The following is a 22,736-nucleotide window of genomic DNA, read 5'->3' as shown; positions in this document are numbered from 1 at the left end:
CTATCAGCTCTGAGCTCTTCTTTATTCTAATAAAGTCCTTTGAGACATAATCCTGTATCATATCTACACACGTATTCTGAGAAAAAAGGGTTAAAATATTCATGATCTGGTGATACACTGATGTTTGTCCAATCAGATGCTCTGAAGAGTGAGAAAGTCCCTCCCCTAAACTGTCTCACACTGACTAACAAGTAAGAAATCAGCAAGACTGTGACGTAATGAAGAACTACTGGATATTCATAAAATGCACAAGTCCACTGACATCTCATCTTCCTGTTTCATCAACATCACACAGAAGCTGCTAATAATCACACATTATCAGGTCTTTGATAATAAAATTATGTCAGGAATTATGTTACATGAGCTTCATCTATAGAAATCAGTTTTCTTTGAAGTATGAGTGTGTTTGTCTTACTGTGTTGAAGCATCAGATCAACAGCAGCCACACATCTCACTCTTTTAACACAGTGGTTAACAATTTTTTTTTTTTTTTTTTTTTTTTTTTTTTACACATAGTTGCAGAAATGTCAGTCTCCCTCCCTTAACTATCACTGGACTAAAAGTAACTTGAACTTGACTAAAACTAACTAAAGAAAGTTATGATCTTTTTCTATAAGTTCATTTAAATATATTCACTCAAGATTTTTAGAGAACATGATTGAAGTGCAGAACTTGTGCAGAAAGGCATATTTTTATTTAACTTTTCTTTTATTTGCTGAAACCCAAATTCGTTTTAATTGTTTCAATAATGCCAGAGGAGGCTGACACCATAAACTCCTCTCATTACGAAACTGACCAATCAGAACTGATATTCAAATGAAGCATCTAAACGTCATTTATTTTTATTTATTTATTTTTTTATTAATGCCAAGGAACCAAAGATAAAAGTACAGAGTAAACGTCATTTAAATGTCCTTAATAAAAATGCATCCTGAAGCAGGAAACAAAAGTAAACACATTAAAATAATAATGAGGTGAGGAGCCACTATTAAATCAAACAGAGACTGAAGAAACCAGAGGAGATGCTGAATGAATGTGTTCAGAATTATAATACAAAAACATAAACTCTCAGAAATAAAGGTACAAAAGCTGTCACTGGGGCTGTACCTTTTCAAAAGGTACACTTTTGTACCTATTGGGTTCTGATATGTACACTTTAAGTACTAATATGTACCTTTAAGGTACCAAAATGCACCCTTAAGGTATAAACATGTACCTTTTGAAAAGGTACCGCCCCAGTGACAGCTTTTGTACCTTTATTTCTGAGAGTGAAGGACTTTAAACACAGTACAGTATAAAACAACATACACATGAAGATGAATAATGATGATTGACAGCTGACAGAAAAGTGAAGCTGATAATATTGAGACCAAAATACAATACATTGTCCATTGTAAAGATATTGCAGGACAATGTATTTTAAAATGTTAAAACAGTGAGTTTACTTCACTTTAACATTTATATTCATATTTATATACAATAACACTCATTTAATTTCACTGTTACATCATCTTTCCTAAAATATAAAAAAAGAAACGCTTCAACTCTTCACTAATGACAGCTGTCAATCATGTGTGGCTCCGCCCACAGAGCTCAGGATTGGTTCCTTTGTGCTCCGCCTCTCACTGCAGCATCTTCCTGTTGATCTCAACAAACAACAAGAAGAAGAATGACTGACTGAAGTTCATCAACAACATTATAAACCTTCCTCAAGCTTCATAAACCCAGTCAAACTAGAACTGAAGAGAGTTTTATTGATTATCTTGAGAGGAGCTGAGGTTCAGACACTTACTGATGGATTCTCATGTTTAGGATCAAGAGTCTTCAGGAGGTCTGGGACGAACGGTCTGTGTGGAAGAGAGCGAGAGATGGTCATGGTGATCATCTGTGATGATGATCTGACTTTGACGTCTCACTTACTGTGAGTGTGTCGTAGAGGTCAGAGGTCGTGGACTTGAGCTCAAGAGCTGTGTATGTGTCTTCACTGGGATCACAGATCTACAGAGACAGAAGGAGATGAGTTCATGTTTAAAATCTGATAGAGTAACTGTACTGACTTTTTTTTATTATTTAGAGGAACTGTTTACTGTATCCAGAACTATAGAATCAGGTGTCTTATACTCTTCATATCTCTGTACGGCTCATATAGCGGCTGTAGGAAACATCTCTCATGCAGAAAAACACAAGTACACCCGGCTGCAGCTGCACGTGTCGCCCCGCCCCATACCTACTCTGATTGGTTCGATCGTCTTTCATAGACATACATGATAGGAAATGTGTGTGTAGTTGGTGTAGGGAGGAGTATTTTGTTTAAAAAGCTAAAAATGCTGTACAGTTTTACAAAGCCTTCATTATAATGCACAGTTGTTTACTGTTAACTTGACTCACTATGTCTGATTTACATTTACATTTACATTTAGTCATTTAGCAGACGCTTTTATCCAAAGCGACTTACAAATGAGGACAATGGAAGCAATCAAAAACAACAAAAGAGCAATGATATATAAGTACTATAACAAGTCTCAGTTAGCTTAAACGCAGTATACGTAGCAAGGGCTTTTACATAATATAAATAAAAAGAAAACAGATAGAATAGAAAAAGAATAGAGCAAGCTAGTGTTAGAGGTCTTTTTTTATAATTGTATAATAAATGAAAAGAAAATAGATAGAATACAAAAAGATTAGAAAGGTAGTTAGATTTTTTTTTAAAGAATAGAATTAGAATAGTGAGTGCTAAAGTTAGAGAGTCAATTAAAGATGGAAGAGATGTGTTTTAAGCCGATCCTTGAAGATGGCTAAGGACTCAGCTGCTCGGATTGAGTTGGGCAGGTCATTCCACCAGGAGGGAACACTTAATTTTAAAGTCTGTAAAAGTGACTCTGTGCTTCTTTGGGATGGCTCAATCAAGCGATGTTCACTTGCAGAACGCAAGCTTCTAGAGGCACATAAGTCTGAAGTAATGAATTTAGGTAAAGGGGTGCAGAGCCAGTGGTGGTTTTATATGCAAACATCAATGCCTTGAATTTTATGCGAGCAGCTATTGTAGGATTTATTGAATCACGAGATGTTAGCTGCTGCAAGTTTAATCTTCTGGACCAGTCGAATTCATGAATGTTTTAATACATTATGCCACGTTAAGCGTAAAATGTCCCGAATCATTCCAGCTGAATGAAAAGAATCGGCTCAATAATGATCACAAAATGTGTATTGGAGAAGATACCATTTTAATATATTAATTTAATATAAATAGATGATACTTTATAAAGTTTATCTCAATATTTGACCGCAGTGGCTGTGAGACAACTGCACTAGGATTAATAGTGATATGCATGAAATTGTGTTCGTTACTATAGCAACAGATTACAGGTATGTCCTTTCAGATACACTGGCTGGTGGAAATAAAAGTTTCTTGATTTCTTCACTTTACAATAATAAAGAGCAGCAATTTTTCCTGAAATTAGGGAGTGGGGGGGGGATCTATGCTTTGCAATGTAGGAAAGAAAATTAAAGTTTCATAAAAATTGAAATGGCACACAGCAGACACATTAGCCTACTGCAGTGTCATTTATCAACTGCGTGACAGATATTTATAACAATAATTGTCTTGTCATGCTACATAAATTAAAACAATACACTGTAAAACCCGACAAGTAACTTAACTCAAACCGTTTGAGGAAACCGATTGCCTCAAACCATTTAAGTTTTAAAACTAACACACTGTAAAACCGACAAGGTAACTTAACTCAAACCTTTTGTGTAAACAAATATTCCTTAAAAACATGACAAGTTGGGTTTACTCAAACCGTTTGAGGGAAACCGATTGCCTTTAAAACCATTTAAGTTTTAAAACTCAACAGTTATGAGTACTCTGAACTTAATTCAGTTTGAGTTCACTGAAAGAAGATATACATTACAATTAAATAATTAAGTGATTAATTTGGGTGATAATTGTGAATTAGTGATGAACAGCTGCTGTTAACAAACAGAATTACTGAAGAAAAGAGAAACACAAGAACTACAACTGACTTCAGACACAGAATCAGATAAAATAAACTGAAATAACATACATTAAATCTCTCAAGATCTGATTAAACAACCCCACAAACAGCATCACCAGCTCCACTTATTAATAACCAGACTGACTTTATTTCTGTCAGACGTCTACAGAAGATCTGATTGAGAATTAACTAAGGTTTAGATGTTGATTTATGTTTTCATTTAAAGTAACCATGTTAGAGATCAGTGTTTGCTTTAGTTGTGCTCTTGACCCTTGATTTTTGTCTTAGTTTTTTCTTTGGCTGTTGTAGCCATTTGTTGTAACTCAAAAGCCCAGAGAAAATATTATCAGGTGTTATACACACACTCACACTCTTAGAAGCTGCTTTTATCCAAAGCAACTTACAGTGCATTCAGATTAGCATTTTTTTTTTATCTAATCTGTACCTAGATGTTGGTTGTTATACTGTATATTGGTGATGATAATCATTGATTATTGAACTGTTTGGAGTCTAATCTCTGATGAAATAGGTGTTGTGCAATTAGCCGGATTGATTACAGTGAAAGTGATTCTAAGAGCCAGTTGTTCCGTGATAATCAGTTAATATAAAGAACTTTTCAAACAGTTTGGTTTTCTGTGGTGTCGCTCAGTCACACACAGACATCAATAATCAGCATATGAACCTCAACAATGGTGACCATAAAAAAAAAAACAAACAAACAATGCAGCAGAGCATGCTGGGGGCCATGGATGAGTTTTGTACTACAATAGTACCCAGCATGCATTGCAGCATTTTTTTTTTTTTTTTTCGTAACCATTGTTGAGGTTCATATTCTGATTATTGATGTCTGTGTGTGGACTAATAGACACACCATAAAAAACCAAACTGTTTGGAGAGTTCTTTATATTAACTGATTATGAAAGAACCACTGATTTTTTTGAATGCTTTTCGTTGTAATCAACTGAGCTAACTGTAGAAAAACTATTTAGTAAGATTTTAAACTCTGAACAGCTCCATAATTGATGATTATCATCACCAATATGCTGTATAACAACCAATACATGATCATATTTTCTCTGGGTTTTTTGAGTTATAACAAACATGTGTCAAAAAACACATGGTTACAACGTCCAAAAAAAAAATATTCTGAGACAGAAATCAAGGGTCAAGAGCCCAACTGAAGCAAAACACTGATCTCTAACATGGTTACTTCAAATCAAAACAATAAATCAACATCTAAACCTTATTTAATCTCAATCAGATCTTCTGTAGACGTCTGACAGAAATAAAGTCAGTCTGGTTATTAATAAGTGGAGCTGGTGATGCTGTTTGTTAACAGCAGCTGTTCATCACTAAAGCTCAATCAGCACTTAATTAATCACTTGATTACATAATTGCAAAGTTTTAAAACTTACATGGTTTAAGTAAAGGCAATCTGTTTACTCAAACGGTTTGAGTTACTGTGACTTGTCAGGTTTTACAGTGTACTGATACATCCTTTTCATTTCCTTTCTCATACTTCAAATTTACAGAAATGATTTAATTCAAATTCATTCTTCTATCTGAAGGCCTGATCCTCCCACTGTTGATAATCAACCCAATTTATTAAATGTAGTTGGTTGTTCATCTGTTAGCCTAAAGATCAGTTTAATTTAGCAAAACAATCATTTCAGGGACAGAGTTACAGGTTAATGTTTTTTTTTTTCTTCTGTGCATTATAATGAAGGCTTTGTAAAACTGCACAGCGTCTTATGCACACATTTCCTATCATGTATGTCTATGAAAGTCGATCGAACCAATCAGAGTAGGTATGCCTCGATCTGCAGGCTGCAGCCGGGTGCTTCTCAAAAAACACTGTAAATAACTGATTATCTCACCGCAGACTCCTTCACAACAGATCTTCTGTTCATCCTTTTAGTAAGACTGTCAGAAGAAAGATGAATGAAAAGCACATTTAAAAAGTTTCATATATATATATATTACATGTCCTGATCTGCAGTGATGTTGGAGGGCCTTTACCCTCGATTCAATCAGTGACTGACAATTTTTCTACAATAATGCTGTAGGAGCCATGTTATTGTTTATATTGAATTTATTTCAAATATTTTAGATTGTGTTGTTTCGTGTTGTCTTGTGTTTTTGTGTATTTACGAGTCCTCTATAGGAGGTGATGCCATAAATCAGCATATAATGGTGTTATGTTGGAGTGCCAGGAGTGTATTTACTGAAGAGGAAGCAGGAGTGAAACACTGTCAATGGAGTTTCCCATGTGGTACACAAACAGTCTTTGCCACTACAGATGTTGTTTAGAAATGTTCATAAATTCATTAATAAACATAACTTTATGAAATCACACACATCCCTTACTGTAATAACGGTTCAACAATCGCAAAATTCCCAGCTGTCGAATTAACACTGCTATCATGAGATGCTGATGATTTTGTTCTAATGACCTGAATCACTCATTTACAGTCTAATCTCTGTGATAAATTTAATTTATTGATTATAAATTTAATTTTACAACAGCCTTGTGATTCCACAGTGAAAGATTGTTTTTTTTTTTTTTTCTATAAATTTTGAAAAGATTCCATACAAGCTGTTAACATCAGGTGTGTTTAATGATGGTCAATCATCACTCAATGAATCTCTTGATTACCTATTTAACTTTAACAGTTCTTCAGTGTTACTTTTAATGCTCTGTAGTGTGGATACATACAGACACCCAGCAGTGTTAATTTGACACTGGGGATTTTGCGGCATAGTTTTTAACTGTTATACATGCATGTGGGATAAAAAAATATATTTTAACACTGCAAACATACAGCAGTTATTTCTGAAAGGAATGTCTTACCAAATGTACATCATGAAAGCACCGGATGCTTCACCGAGTAAAACACAGACAACAGCAGCAACAGCTAGAGCTACTGACGAGAAACATCTGACTGCTGAAATACAGACAAAAACACACACCATACTGTGTTTAACAGGACTAGATACCACAAAATGTATTGACAAATAATGAAGGAAGCAGGTGTGTGTGGTTAAAATATAGAATATGATTCATAAAACTCACACATGATGTTTAAAGTCACAGCAGCAGAGTATTTCTCTCCATGTTCATTGATGGATCTGCACTTGTATTCTTCACTGTGATCAGAGCTGATCTTTGAGATGCTGTAGATTCTTCCAGATCCTGCAAACGTTCCTCCTTTAAACCAGCTGAAGTTCAGAGCAGGAGGGTTTGAATCACTGCTGCAGCTCAGAGTCACTGAATCTCCCTCCACTATTACACCAGATGGACTGATGGACACTGAGACACTCCTGGGTGGATCTAAAACAGAAAAAAAAAATAAAAAAAATAAAATAAGCATTGCCAAAGTTAATTTGACATCATAGACTTATAAATCCCAAATTTATGATTCACTCCACTATTTCACCAGATCTACCAGATTTATATATAGCCTACTTACAGTAATTTTTATGTATTTTATTCATTGACAAAGCTCTGCATTTGTTAACAATTTCCTTCTTAACCTTGGAAATTATCTTATTTTTTTTATTTTAGAGACTGATTTGATGTTAATCAGGGTGTCTGCTTTTGGACTTTTGAAGAACCTCTTAATACCAGCTTATGTAAAAGTTAAGACCAAACTTGTGATGGAAATACATCGTATATTACATGTGTATATATTTAATGTGTTTTAATGTAATAAAAAGAAATATATAATCTCTGTGAAAAATTCTATTTATTATTATGAACAGTGAACTTTTCATATCAGCAGACAATATCCCATAAAAAAGATCCTCAAAAAAAAAAAAAAAAAAACTTAATCACTGAAATATTTTGTGGTATATACAATTTATTCTGAAGCAATATTTTCATCAGTGTTCTATCGGCTTGTACATACTTAAATCTGCATGTTTTTAATATTTACCCCAGGATGTTATTTACCTTTATAAAGGCCAATATTTTTAACCTTATTAAATATTTGCATCATCTTTCATGACAAATTCTTACAATCAATTAATAAATTCATTATACTCTACAGCGCTGTTACCAATCAAGTTAAATATTTTACACAGCAAAATTATAACTGCAGTAAATAATGTTATGAGATTAATGTTCTAAATGACATTTTTAATATACAAATAAGAAATGTTGGGATAAAATGCATACTTTTAAAGATGAGACTAAACAGAAAGTAAATCACTTATTCATTCAACCGCTTCCTTCAAAACTGAATCATTCAGTACCAAACACACTGAGTGTTGCTCGGAGAATGTGCAATAATTCTGTTCTGATCTTTGTTTGGAACTGATTTCTTTGGTGAAATAGAACAAAACAGTTAATTGTGTCTCAAATGTAAGTGACTTCATACTTTACTTGTTTGTTGAACTAAAATCAATGTAACATTTGCAATCGTGAAAATATTCAGCAAAAATCTATCTTGTCACAGATGTTACTGAACTACATTATGTTGTTAATAAACTAAACATTTTGAATTTTGACCTCAGTATGTTTGTTCTGTGAGTTTCTTTATGTGTGTCACTCATTTGATTTGATTTCTGCATGAAAGTCTCTCACAGACAGCGTGACATCGATACCAGAAATACACACTATCCATCATCAATCGCTGTTTATGCTGTATGTAATAAATCAGAAGAATAATTCTCGTTTTATTATCGTGTCTTTTTATGTTTTGTTAGTTTTGTTTTTTAATTTTGGTTTTTATCAGAATATATACTGAAAAATATTGATGGAAGATGGTGTGTGTGGCAGGTGTGTGTGGTTATGATTCATAAAACTCACACATGATGTTTAAAGTCACAGCATCAGAGTATTTATCTCCATGTTCATTGATGGATCTGCACTTGTATTCTTCACTGTGATCAGAGCTGATCTTTGAGATGCTGTAGATTCTTCCGGATCCTACAAACGTTCCTCCTTTAAACCAGCTGAAGATCAGAGCAGGAGGGTTTGAATCACTGCTGCAGCTCAGAGTCACTGAATCTCCCTCCACTATTACACCAGATGGACTGATGGACACTGAGACACTGCTGGGTGGGTCTTAAACAGAAAATAACAAAACATTAACAAATTTGGCATCGCATAAGACTTATGAATAAGAGATTTCTGAATCTCCCTCCTCTATTTCTCCAGATGGACTGATGGATATCACAGGATTCACTGGAGGATCTACAGGTGTCTGGTGAAAGTTTTCATGGTATATTCTGTATTTATATGCATTTTTATTCATTGACAAAACACTGCATTAGTAAACAGTTTCCTTCTCAACCTTAGAAATTATATTTTTTCATTTTTCTTTTAGAGACTGTTGAAAATCAAGTCCCAGTATTTCATAGTATTTTCTGATTGGATGTTAATGTGATTGACAGTTAGTTTGGCCCACCCACAAGAAAGACAACATTTTAGTTTCTTACAGTCCTTTCAAGAAACGTAAGAGTGTTTGTTTCTATCTTTTGCTTACACACTTAACAAATATTTAACTTAACTATTTAATGAATTTTCCATCAGTTTGGATTACATAAATTAATAAACTTAATGTGATTATGTGTCAGTCATATATAAATGAAACAGGTAATGATTCATGTAATACTTCCCAAGTCCCCAGTGTTAAACACTGCTCTGTGTTCATGTGTTTCCACAATACAGATTATTAAAAGCAATGCTGTTAATGAAATAATTGTATGACTTATGATTTTGGAGAAATGACAAGTGCTTTCACAAAACCTGCTGACAGTTTATCAGAGATATGTAATCATGACAACTTTCAAAGTAAAATATTAAGAGAAAACAATTCTGTACTCACAGGTGACACTGAGATGAGCAGCAGGAGAGATGTAACTGTGTCCATGTAGAGCACAGCTGTATCTGCCTGCATCCTCTCTTCTGACTGACTGCAGCAGGAGTTGATTGTTTCTGTCTCTTCTCTCAGTTAATGGCTGTGAGTTTCTGTACCAGATGAATGTTGCTCTGTCAGTCAGAGTGCAGCTGCTTTACATGTCAGACTGACATTATGACCCTCTGTCACTCTCTCAGGAGCCTCCACCTGAAGATCTGAACACAACACACACATTATATCTAGTGCTGCTGTCATACACTGATTATTATTCAACATAATGCACAGAAGAAGAGCTCAGCCTCATGGAAGTCACCTGTGACAGTAAGAGTCACTCCTTTTTTACCAATCCATTTCTTATCAGGTTTATCAGTGATGAATCTGAAACAGTACTCGTCTTCATCCTTCTGTGTCACATGACTCAGTCTGATGGTGCAGTTCTGCTGTTTGTCTCCCAGATACTGAAGCCTCTGACTGTATTCAGGATCCTCAGACAGATCTGGAGTCTCTTTACCCTTTACAGGGTTTTTGGTCCAGAACACTTTCATGATATTATATCCAGTAGGGTATGTATAAATGCAGCTCATTATCACTGATGAGTTCTTTAGTGCACAGATGTGTGAAGGACTGTAACTCACACCCCAACCAGCACTAGAAACCCCTGAAACACAGAATTCATCAGAGTGAAAATGTTGTTTTATCAGCTACAACAGAAAATGAACACATGATGAAACTTTTTCATTGAAAACAGCAACTCATTTCAAGGAAATATAAGCTAATTTTCTCAGAATCTAATGATGATGTGAAGTTCATCATCAGCTTTTATGAAGGGTGTTGCAGAAAAGCAGAAATAAAAGCACAGAGGCCAAGGAGTGAAAAGAGAGAACCAGGAAATCAGCCGTGAACAACATGCTGCACTATCAAATAATGAAAAACAAGACTAAGAAAATAATCAAAGTTATAAATTATAAACCAATGACATCAAAATGTGGGTTAGTTCACATTTATCAGATCTGAGCTCATCTATGTGCTGCTGAACTATTTAACACATTCACTTCCGAGAACGTGAGCTGAAAATATCCAATCAGATGCTCTGAACAATGAACACGTCCCTCCTAAACCACATGACACTGACTAGCAAATAACAGAAGACTACTGGATATTTATAAAAGACACAAGTCCTTTGACGTTTCTCATCTAAACTTCCTGTTTAAAAGGAAATATGTGAGAACAGGACAGAAGAAAGTGCTCATCAGCCGCTCATCGTGAGGCCTTAAATAAAACCCATCAGAGTGTTTGTAATGTGAATGTAACAGAGACAATCACCGTGAATCATGAGCAGAAAGATCAGAGAAAGACGAGGAGCCATTCTGACCGACATCAGCGTCAAATATATCTATAATACAGCATTAATCAGCACTTATACACTCATGAACAGTACATGTACATCTCCCTATTCTTAACATTTCTCACGTTAAGACACGTATGTTATATGAGCAACAATCATCAGTTTTTCATTGAAGTATGAGTGTGTTTGTCTTACCGTGTTGAAGCTCATCAGATCAGCAGCAGACAAATGACTTACTGTTTTAACACATGCGCTTTAGCTTTACTGGCTTTGTGTGGTTAACACTTTTTTTTTTTTTTTTTTTTTTTTTTTACACAGTTGCAGAAATATGAGTGTCCCTCCCTCAACAAGAGAACAACAATACTGGGGGCTTAAACTACAGAAAAATAGTGCTCTTTTTCTTTAAGTTAATTTAAATACATTTACTGACGATGTTTAGAGAACAAGATTGTGTATCCAGACTTTCTGCTGGATATTTCCCATTTAATAATAGGCCTATGATGCTTTTGCTCTCAGAAAGAGGAAACTCTTTTCCTCTTTCTCTATCGCCCCCTGCTGGGCATCTGCGATTATTGTATCACGTGATCCTCGCTGCTGCACAGCAGAGACCAATAGTACACCCGGCTGCAGTCTGGAGATCGAGGCGGGGCTGTATCGTGTCGCCCCGCCCCTTACATACTCTGATTGGTTCGATCGTCTTTCATAGACATACATGATAGTAAATGTGTGTGTAGTTGGTGTAGGGAGGAGTATGTTGTTTAAAAAGCTTAAAACGCTGTACAGTTTTACAAAGCCTTCATTATAATGCACAGTTGTTTATTGTTAACTTGACTCACTATGTCTGATTTATTGAATCTTGAGATGTTAGCTGCTGCAAGTTTAATCTTCTGGACCAGTTGAATTCACAAATGAATCATTGGGACATTCTGAAACGCTTAACGTGGAAGTATGTGGCTTTATGCATTAAAACTGTGTTTTAAAAAGACCAAACTCGGTAAACAAATTATTAATAAAGCATTATATTCACAGACAAGCAGATATGAGCCCAGAATACGAACACAATGTGTTTAGTTACGTGTTAAGCATTTTCCTCCCATAACCTGCTTGTCTGTAAATAGAATGCTTTATTAAAATGTTTACTGAGTTTGGTCTTTTTAAAACACGTTTTAATGCATTACGCCACGTTAAGTGTTTTCTTTTTAGGCCAATAACACGTAATTAAACGCATTGCTTTCTTATTCTGAACTCATCTGCTTGTCTGTGAATAGAATACTTTATTAGTTAGGTGTTTACTGAGTTTGGTCATTTAAAAAAAAAAAGATACCAATTTAATATATTAATTTAATATAAATAGATGATACTGTTATAAAGTTTATCTATTCTTCTATCTGAAGATCTGATCCTTCCCACTGTGGATAATAAACCCAATTCATTTATTAAATGTAGTGTGTTGTTCATCTGTTAGCCTAAAGATCAGTTTAATTGAGAAGCACCCTGCTGCAGCCTGCAGATCGAGGCGGGGCTGCACCCATACCTACTCTGATTGGTTTGATCGTCTTTCATAGACATACATGATATGAAATGTGTGTGTAGTTGGTGTAGGGACAGAGGATGCTGATTGTAAAGCTAAAAACACTGTGCAGTTTTACAAAGCCTTCATTATAATGCACAGAAGAAAAAAAAACATTAGTTTGTAACTCGACATGTTCCTGAAATGATTGTTTTGTTTAATTAAGCTTGATTTTTTAGGCTAACAGATGAACAACCCACCACATTTTGAGTAAATTAATTGGGTTTATTATCCACAGTGGGAGGACCAGGCCTTTAGATAGAAGAATGAATTATGAATTAAATAATTTTTTGAAAATTTTATTATTTCATTTCATCAGAGTATGAGAAAGGAAATGAAAAGGATATATTGGTATTGTTTTAATTAATATAACATGACATATTGTTACATATAATAATCTGTAATGCAGTTGATAAATGACACTGCAATAATGTGTCTGTGTGTCATTTCACTTTTATGAAACTTCTTGAATTTTTCTTGCTACATTAAAAATTTTCCCTCCCCTTTATTTCATAGAAAATATGCTGTTCCCTCATTATTATTTTAAAGTGAAGAAATCAAGAAACTTTATTTCACCGGTCGATGATTTGAAAGGACATAAATTGTAATCTGGTTGCTATAGTAACTAACGAATTTCATGATCATCATGTTTCTCTATTTTTAGTGCAGTTGTGTCACAGCCATTGCACTCAAATATTGAGATAAACTTTATTAAGTATCATCAGTTTATATTAAATGAATATATTAAATTGGTATCTTCTCCCATACCCATTTTACTTACCATTATTGAGCCATTCTTTCAATCAATAGCTGGAATGATTCGGGACATTCTACAAACCAGATTCCAAAAAAGTTTGGACACTGTACAAATTGTGAATAAAAACAGAAAGCAATGATATATATATTTTATTCAGAATACAACATAGATGACATATTAAATGTTTAAACTGAGAAAGTGTATCATTTTAAGGGAAAAATAAGTTGATTTTAAATGGCATCAACATCATCTCTCAAAAAAAGTTGGGACAAGGCCATGTTACTACACTGTGTGGCATCCCTTCTTCTTTTTATAACAGTCTGCAAAACGTCTGGGGACTGAGGAGACAAGCTGCTCAAGTTTAGGATTAGGAATGTTGTCCCATTCTTGTCAATACAGGCTTCTAGTTGCTCAACTGTCTTAGGTCTTCTTTGTCGATCTTCCTCTTTTGCGATGCACCAAATGTTTTCTATGGGTGAAAGATCTGGACTGCAGGCTGGCCATTTCAGTACCCGGATCCTTCTTCTACGCAGGCCATGATGTTGTAATTGATGCAGTGATGTGGTCTGGCATTGTCATGTTGGAAAATGCAAGGTCTCTCTCCTGAAAGAGACGACGCCTGGATGGGGAGCATATGTTGTTCTAGAACTTGGATACATATCTTTCAGCATTGATGGTGCCTTTCCAGATGTGTAAGCTGCTCATGCCACACGCACCATGCAACCCCCATACCATCAGGAGATGGTGGCTTCTGAACTGAGCGCTTTCGATAACAACTTGGGTTGTCCTTGTCCCTTTAGTCCGGATGACATGCATGCCCCAGTTTTCCATAAAAGAACTTAAAATTTTGATTCGCCTGACTACGTAAACAACAAGTTTTCCACTTTGCCACAGTCCATTTTAAATGGAGCCTTGGCCCAGAGAGAAAACACTCATGCTCTGGATCATGTTTAGATATGGCTTCTTTTCTCTGGCCTATAGAGTTTGTCGCAACGGAGAATGGCACGGTGGATTGTAAGTTCACCGGACAATGTTTTCTGGAAGGGGAGTCCCATACAGGGATTTCCATTTCAGCAGCATTCCTGTACATGTGATGCAGTGTCGCCTTAAGGCCCCAAGATCACAGGCATCCAGTATGAGCCCCGCCTTGACCCCACGAAAGACAGAGATTGTTCCAGATTCTGAATCTTGAATGATATTATGCACTGTAGATGATGATAACTTCAAGCTCTTTTGCAATTTTCTCTGAGAAACTCCTTTCTGATATTGTCTCCACTATTTTTCACCGCAGCATTGGGGGAACAGGATCCTGCCCATCTTGACTTCTGAGAGACACTGCCACTCTTGAGAGGCTCTTATACCCAAGCATGTTGCCAATTGATTCACAAGTTGCAAATTATCCTCCAGCTGTTCCTTATATGTACATTTATGCTTTTCCGGCCTCTTATTTTCACCTGTCCCAACTTTTTTGGAATGTATGGCTCTCATGTAATCCAAAAATGAGCCAATATTTGGCATGACATTTCAAAATGCCCTCACTTGCAACATTTGATATGTTATCTATATTCTATTTGTGAATAAAATATAAGTTTATGAGATTTGTAAATTATTCCATTCCTTTTTTACTCACAATTTGTACAGTGTCCCAACTTTTTTGGTGTTTTTAAAAGACTAAACTCAGTAAACACATTATTAATAAAGTATTATATTCACAGACATCTTTTGATTCAATTATAGTGAGTCAAGTTAACAATAAACAACTGCATTATAGTAAAGGCTTTGTAAAACTCCACAGCATTTTTTGCTTTTTAATCAACATACTCTTTCCTACACAAACTACACACACATTTCTTATCATGTATGTCTATGAAAGACGATCGAACCAATCAGAGTAGGTATGGGGCGGGGCTGCACATGCAGCTCCGCCCCAGATGCAGCCCCGCCTAGATCTGCAGGCTGCAGCCGGGTGTACTTGAAGTATTTTGGGGCCAGGTACCCTTTATAGGCGATAAAACTATCTGAGGAGCCCCAAATAATTATAACAGTGATCAAGTATATGCTTACTACAATTTGTACTCTTAGATGATGGAAATGGATTATGTTTAATATTTCTGGATTACATTAATTTGGGTGTTTTATTTTTTATTTTTCTGGATTCTGTTTAATGGTTAAATTAAATTATAACCAAAAAGCATGCCTAATTATTGTAAATAATACATTGTATGCAATTTAACCATATTTTAGGGCCATATGAAATCTGTTTTTATTTTAATTTTTCTCAAATGAAGTGTTTTCTGTTTTAATTATATTTAAATAGTATAATTAAATTGTAATAATCTAAAAGCTTTGTTTTGTCAATTGAATTTATAAAACTGTAACATTTAATATTTAGTAATATATTATATTACTATTTTTGCAATATTTTATTATATATAAATTAAATTAAATTGTATAATTAAATTGTAATAATCTAAAAGCATTTTTTTGTCATTTGTCATTTGAATTCTTTTACAAAACTGTAAGATTTATTATTTTAGTATTATATTATTTTACTATTTTAGTAATATTTTATATAAAAAAAATCTTCTGAAATTCTTGTGTTCTTGTCTGGTTTTAATTTTTCTGGATTTATCATTTAAGACAAATGTATAAAAACAGTGGTAATCAAATTAAGGCATAAAACATTAACAACTTAATATTTTAAAATTGGATCAAATGAAAATGTAACAATTATTTTTCGTTTTTGGCTAGTTTTTTGCAAGTAAAGTGGAGTACAGCAGAGGTTAGGATGTTAATAGTGTTATTGATTTTAGTGTTATTTTTTTAGTTTTCTTTAACCTATTGTTCGATCTTTTGTCATGTGGCAAAAGCATTGAATAGAGAGATGAATTTACAAGCCTCCTTACAAACGGGTGCATAGTCATTATTATTATCATCATCATCAATAACATAATTATGATAATTATTATTTACTCTTACACTGCTTTTCTGGACATACTGACATTCTTTAAATACTTTTATCTTTGGTAGGCTACCTTGGCATTAATAATATATATATATATATATATATATATATATATATATATATATATATATATATATATATATATATATATATAAACAGTAAAAGTTAAATTAAATTTATGCATTTAGCAGACGCTTATCCAAAGCTTAATTTTACAGTGCATTAAGGCTATCAATTTTACCTATCATGTGTTCCGGGATCGAACCCCCAACCATACACTTCGAACCCCCAACCTGCAAACTTGAGCTACAGGAGTACCAGTACAGACCAAAGTTTGGAAACATTCACTATTTTTAATGTTTTTGAAAGAAGTCTCTTCTGCTCATCAAGCCTGCATTTATTTTGATCAAAAATACAGAAAACAGTAATGATTGTGAAATATTATTACAACTTAAAATAATAGTTTTCTATTTGAATATACTTTAACAAAATAATTTATTCCTGATGCTGATTATTGATGTCTGTGTGTGACTAAGTGACACCACAGAAACCAAACTGTTTGGAAAGTTCTTTATATTAACTGATTATCACAGAACCACTGGCTTTTCTTAGAATCACTTTTTACTGTAGTTAATCCAACTAATTACACACAACACCTATTTCATCAGAAATTAGGACTCCAAACAGTTCAACAATCAATGATTATCATCGTCACCAATACAGTATGCTAACAACCAAATACTTCGGTACAGGCTAGATGAAAAAAAAAAAAAAAATAACCTGAATGCACTGTAAGTTGCTTTCTGATAAAAGTAGCCTTTAAGAGTGTGAGTGTGCGTGTGTGTATAATACCTGATGATATTTCTTTCTCTGGGCTTTGAGTTACAAAACAAAATGGTTACAAGCAACAGCCAGAGAAAAAAATCCAAACAGAAATCAAGCGGTCAAGAGCCCAACTAAAGCAAACTGATCTCTAACATGGTTATCAAAATAAAACATAAATCAACATCTAAACCTTTAGTTAATTCTCAATCAGATCTTCTTGTAGATCGCCTGACAGAAATAAACCAGTCTGGTTATTAATATGGAGCTGGTGATGCTGTTTAGTAGGAGGTTGTTTAATCAGATCTTGAGAGATTTAATGCACATTTTATTTCTGTTTATTTTTATCTAAGGCTGTGTCTGAAGTCAGTTGTAGTTCTTGTGTTTCTCTCTTTCTTCCAGCAATTCTGTTTGTTAACAGCAGCATTTCATCACTCATTCTCAATTATCACTCCAATTAATCACTCTAGTACTTAATTCCAATGTATATCTTCTTTTCAGTGAACTCAACTGAATTAAGTTCAGAGTACTCATAACTGTTAAGTTTTTTAAACTTAAATGGTTTAAGGCACCGGTTTCCTCACCCGGTTTGAGTAAACCTAACTTGTCAGGTTTTTTATGATATCTGTTTACTCAAACGGGTTTGAGTTATTACTTGTCGGTTTTTACAGTCTGTTATTAACTCTCACTGGCTCTGTCGTCTTTCAAATTCATGATAGGAAACATGTTCTTATTTCTATTGTTCAAGTCTGTGTGGAACTGGGAGCATATGTAGAAGTATGCAAAAAAAAAAAACACACACACACACAAAAAGGATTATGCTTCGGAGTGGCTGTGGAGGGGAGTGGTTTGTCAAATTAATCTGTTATTTAGTATGTAATTTGCTGCAGTTTTTGAGAGTAGAAATAAACATACTGTAAACAAATCCGACAAGTGAAACACACACAAGCAGACATATACACGCCAAGGCAGTACACACAAAAAAAAAAAAAACACACACACTCCTATGTTTTTTCTGTAATTCGCTGCTTTTCCTGTAGAGCACAGCTTACTTTCAGTTTCACTTAGCAGAAACACATCAGCATCTGAGTTTCTTTTCAAACCAAAGAACATAGAGAGGAGGACTGCCGATGTGTGCAGTTAATAGGCTATTTGCTTAGATTCTACTTTTTTAACAAATAGTATAAGAAAACTCTCTTTAACAGAAATAGTAACACAAATTGTTTATGTTTTAAGAGCTGCAGACAGACTCAAAAAAAAAAAAAAATCTGTGATCAAAGTAATATTGTCACTCCAACATAGACGTATAAGTGCACAATATAAACTTAAATTGTTATAACTGATCCTAATACAGACCTAAGGTTGCACTCTTTTTAAAGAAGACTATCAGCATTTTACTGTAGAAGCTATTTCAAAATTGTAGAATCATTTTAAAATATGAAAGTGTATTAAAAGTTTAAATTTACTGTAAAGAAAATGCAATGTACAATTTTTTATTTTATATAAAAATAAATATTTTTCATAACAGGTTTTACACAAAATTAATATAAAAATTAAAAGCTCTATGTCTAAAATAAGTTATATAACCATATTTTTTAGGCCATATGAAATCTGTTTTTATTTAAATTTTTCTCAAATGAAGTGTTTTCTGTTTTAATTATATTTAAATAGTATAATTAAATTGTAATAATCTAAAAGCTTTTTTTGTCAATTGAATTTATAAAACTGTAACATTTAATATTTTAGTATTATATTATATTACTATTTTAGTAATATTTTATTATATATAAATTAAATTAAATTGTATAATTAAATTGTAATAATCTAAAAGCATTTCTTGTCATTTGTCATTTGAATTTACAAAACTGTAACATTTATTATTTTAGTATTATATTATTTTACTATTTTAGTAAAATTTTATATAAAAAAAAATTCTTCTGAAATTCTGTGTTCTGTCTATTTTAATTTCTCTGGATTTATAATTTAAGACAAATGTATAAAAACAGTGGTAATCAAATTAAGGCATAAAACATTAACAACTTAATATTTTAAAATTGGATCAAATGAAAATGTAACAATTATTTTTCGTTTTTGGCAAACCAAGTGCAGTACAGCAGAGGTTAACTGTTAAAAAGGAACAAAATAGTGTTATTGCTTTAAAAATAAATTAAGAGGCTTTAACCTATTGTTCGATCTTTTGTCATGTGGCAAAAGCATTGAATAGAGAAATGAAGTTACAAGCCTCCTTTACAAACGTGTGCATAGTCATATGATTTCATATCAATAACATAATTATTATAATTATTATTTACTCTTACACTGCTTTTCTGGACATACTGACATTCTTTAAATACTTTTATCTCTGGTAGGCTACCTTGGCATTAATATATATATATACAGTACAGACCAAAAGTTTGGAAACATTACTCTTTTTCCTGTTTTGAAAGAAGTCGCTCTGCTCATTCACGCCTGCTTCCTTTGATCGAACCCAATACGAAAAAAGCAGTAATATTGTGAAATATTATTACAACTAAAATACTAGTTTTCGATTGAATATACTTTAACAAAATTTCTTCCTGATATCAAGCTGAATTGCAGCATCAGTACTCCAGCCTTCAGTGTTCACATGGTAACCTCTCTATCATGATCATTTAGAAATCATTCTAAGATTCCTGATTTATTAGAGTTTTGGAACAGTTCTGTGGCTATATATTTGATGAATAAAGGTTAAAACGACCTGCCAGTTTATTCAAAATAAAAAAAAATTCTAATAAGATATATCTAATAATATATTTTCCCTATACTATCCTTTTTATCAATTTAACACATCTTTACTAATAAAAGTATTGATTTTATTTAAAACACAGAAAGAAAAAAAATGACCCCACGTACTGACCCTTATTGTATATTGTTATTACAAAATATATATTTTCAAAACATAGCTTCTTTTTACTTTTGTGTTCATCAAGTTCCTAAAAATCAATAAAAATGCAGGCTTGATGATCAAATAAACTTATTTCAAAAACATTAAAAATAGTAATTTTTCCCAACTTTTTGGCGTACTCGTATATATATATAATACTTTTTTTTTTTATTTTTCTTTTTTTTTTTTTTGTTAGACTAATTCCGTCTCTTTCCGCTCAGACCTGCATTGCTGAAACCAGGTGAACTGATCACTTCCAAACAGAACCTATAGAATTTTTTGGCGCATGCCACTGAACGTAATCATCCTCGAGACGCACTCTCGTTCTTCCCGAGTCACATTAAAGATTCGTTCAAAATGAACGAATCGTTGAAGAACGACCCATCACTATACATCATATAAAACATATAACATCAGTTAAGCAAAAGGCTAATAAAATTAGTAATGAACATGGTGCAGCCTGTCTTGCACGTCATCAGAGAGGAGAAGAGGCGAAGTAATAATAATAATTAATAATAATTAATAAATAAGTTATATTTTGATTAAAGATTACGCAGTTACATCCTTCTTAAAATTAATCGCGGATACACAGAGATTTCTCTCTCTCTATAACTTTGCACAATACTGCACAATATTCAATTTAATTAAAATGTCGATTTTGGATTTCATGGTGACTTAAGACTCTACAATTCTCACCCATAGCGTTGTGTTTCGCAAGCTCGTGCAGTACTCACATTGTGAATACATTATCTGAAATGAGAAGGCTAATCTGAATTTAGAGGAAGCTGTTTATTATACGAATGTTTTAAGCGAGTATAACAGAGCCCAAGCGTGAGCGTCTCACAAACATTAACAGCGACATTATATATAAACCAGTCCTCCAGCTATTCAACAGGTTTGTGAAAGGAACATCATGTGCAGCTGTAAGGATTATACTCACAGAAACTCTTTCCTTCGCTCTGTTTATCGTATGTGGTCTAGATCCAACTGGATTAGGATGAAGAGGTCAGATGAGAAGATCCTGGAACGGCACTGAGCTGCTGAACTGAGTGGAGTACATGTGTCCTTCTAAACTCTCACTGGCTCTGTGTCTTTCATATTATGATAGGAAACATGTTCTTATTTCTATTGTTCAAGTCAGTGTGGACTGGAAGCATGTAGAAGTATGTAAAAAAAAAAAAAAAAAAAAAAACACACACACACACACACACACACAAAAAGGATTGCGTTTCGGAGTGGCTGTGAGGGAGTGGTTTGTCAAATTAAGCTGTTATTTAGTATAAAATTTGCTGCAGTTTTTGAGAAATAAATTACACTGTAAACAAACCGACGGTGAAACGCACACACGCGCAGACATATACGCGCGCGCCCGCACACACACACACACACACACACACACACACTCCTATGTTTTTTCCTGTAATTCAAGGCTTTTCCTGTAGAGCACAGTTTACTTTCAGTTTCACTTTAGCAGAAACACATCAGCATCTGAGTTTCTTTCAAACCAAAGAAGACAGAGTGGAGGACTGCCAGATGTGTGTTAATAGGCTATTTCTTGCTTAGATTTTACATTTTTTACCAAATAGTATAAGAAAACTTTCTTTAACAGAAATAGTAACACAAATTGTTTATGTTTTAAGAGCTGCAGACAGACTCAAAAAAAAAAAAATATTTTTTATTTTTTGCAGAATGGTTTAAGAAAAATTTATTGTATAAGTGCACAATTTAAACTTAAATTGTTATAACTGATCCTAATACAGACCTAAGGTTGCACTCTTTTTAAAGAAGACTATCAGCATTTTACTGTAGAAGCTATTTCAAAATTGTAGAATCATTTTAAAATATGAAAGTATTAAAAAGTTTAAATTTACTGTAAAGAAAATGCAATGTACAATTTTTATTTTATATAAAATAAATATTTTTCATAACAGGTTTTACACTAAAATTACTATAAAATTAAAGCTTTATGTCTAAATAAGTTATATTCCATATTTGAAGTTGATATAAAAATTGAGGTTCGTGTGAGATTTTATTTAGGGCTTATACCACAAACAGCCACCGGGTGACACCTACACTCCATTTAATTTTTTTATGCATTTTTCTGTCACAAATGTCTACTATGAAAGGATTTTCCGGACTAATTTCAAATGGAATTGCAAATTGTATTTTCAACTGCATTTTCAATTTGTGAACGCATAAATTGTGACATAATCCAAATGCAACTGCAAATCTTGCATTACCGTTTGCTTTTCCGCTTTCGCGAATGCACAGCGAGTGCAGCAAATCTTGCATTACTGTTTGCGTTTTCACTTTCACAAATTCAGTTGTCTTACGAGTTATGAGCCTGTCATATTTAAATAGCCATATTATTTACCACATTTGCTTTTTTACTGTCTAGAAATGAACATGGAGAGAAATACTCTACTGCTGTGACTTTAAACATCATGTGTGAGTTAATGATCATCTGCACCTTGTTCAAAATTTCCAAATTC

At 33.5% G+C, this 22,736-nt stretch overlaps 1 pseudogene; it reads right to left on the bottom strand.

Annotated features, from left to right (window-relative positions):
- Window positions 1-1,522: 1,522 nt before the first annotated feature.
- Window positions 1,523-21,203, bottom strand: LOC109076652 (annotated as a pseudogene).
- Between the last annotated feature and the right edge of the window lie 1,533 nt (window positions 21,204-22,736).

This window comes from Cyprinus carpio, chromosome A1, assembly GCF_018340385.1.
Source record: "Cyprinus carpio isolate SPL01 chromosome A1, ASM1834038v1, whole genome shotgun sequence".
Classification (NCBI taxonomy): Eukaryota; Metazoa; Chordata; class Actinopteri; order Cypriniformes; family Cyprinidae; genus Cyprinus; species Cyprinus carpio.
This window is presented reverse-complemented; position numbering and strand designations above follow the sequence as displayed.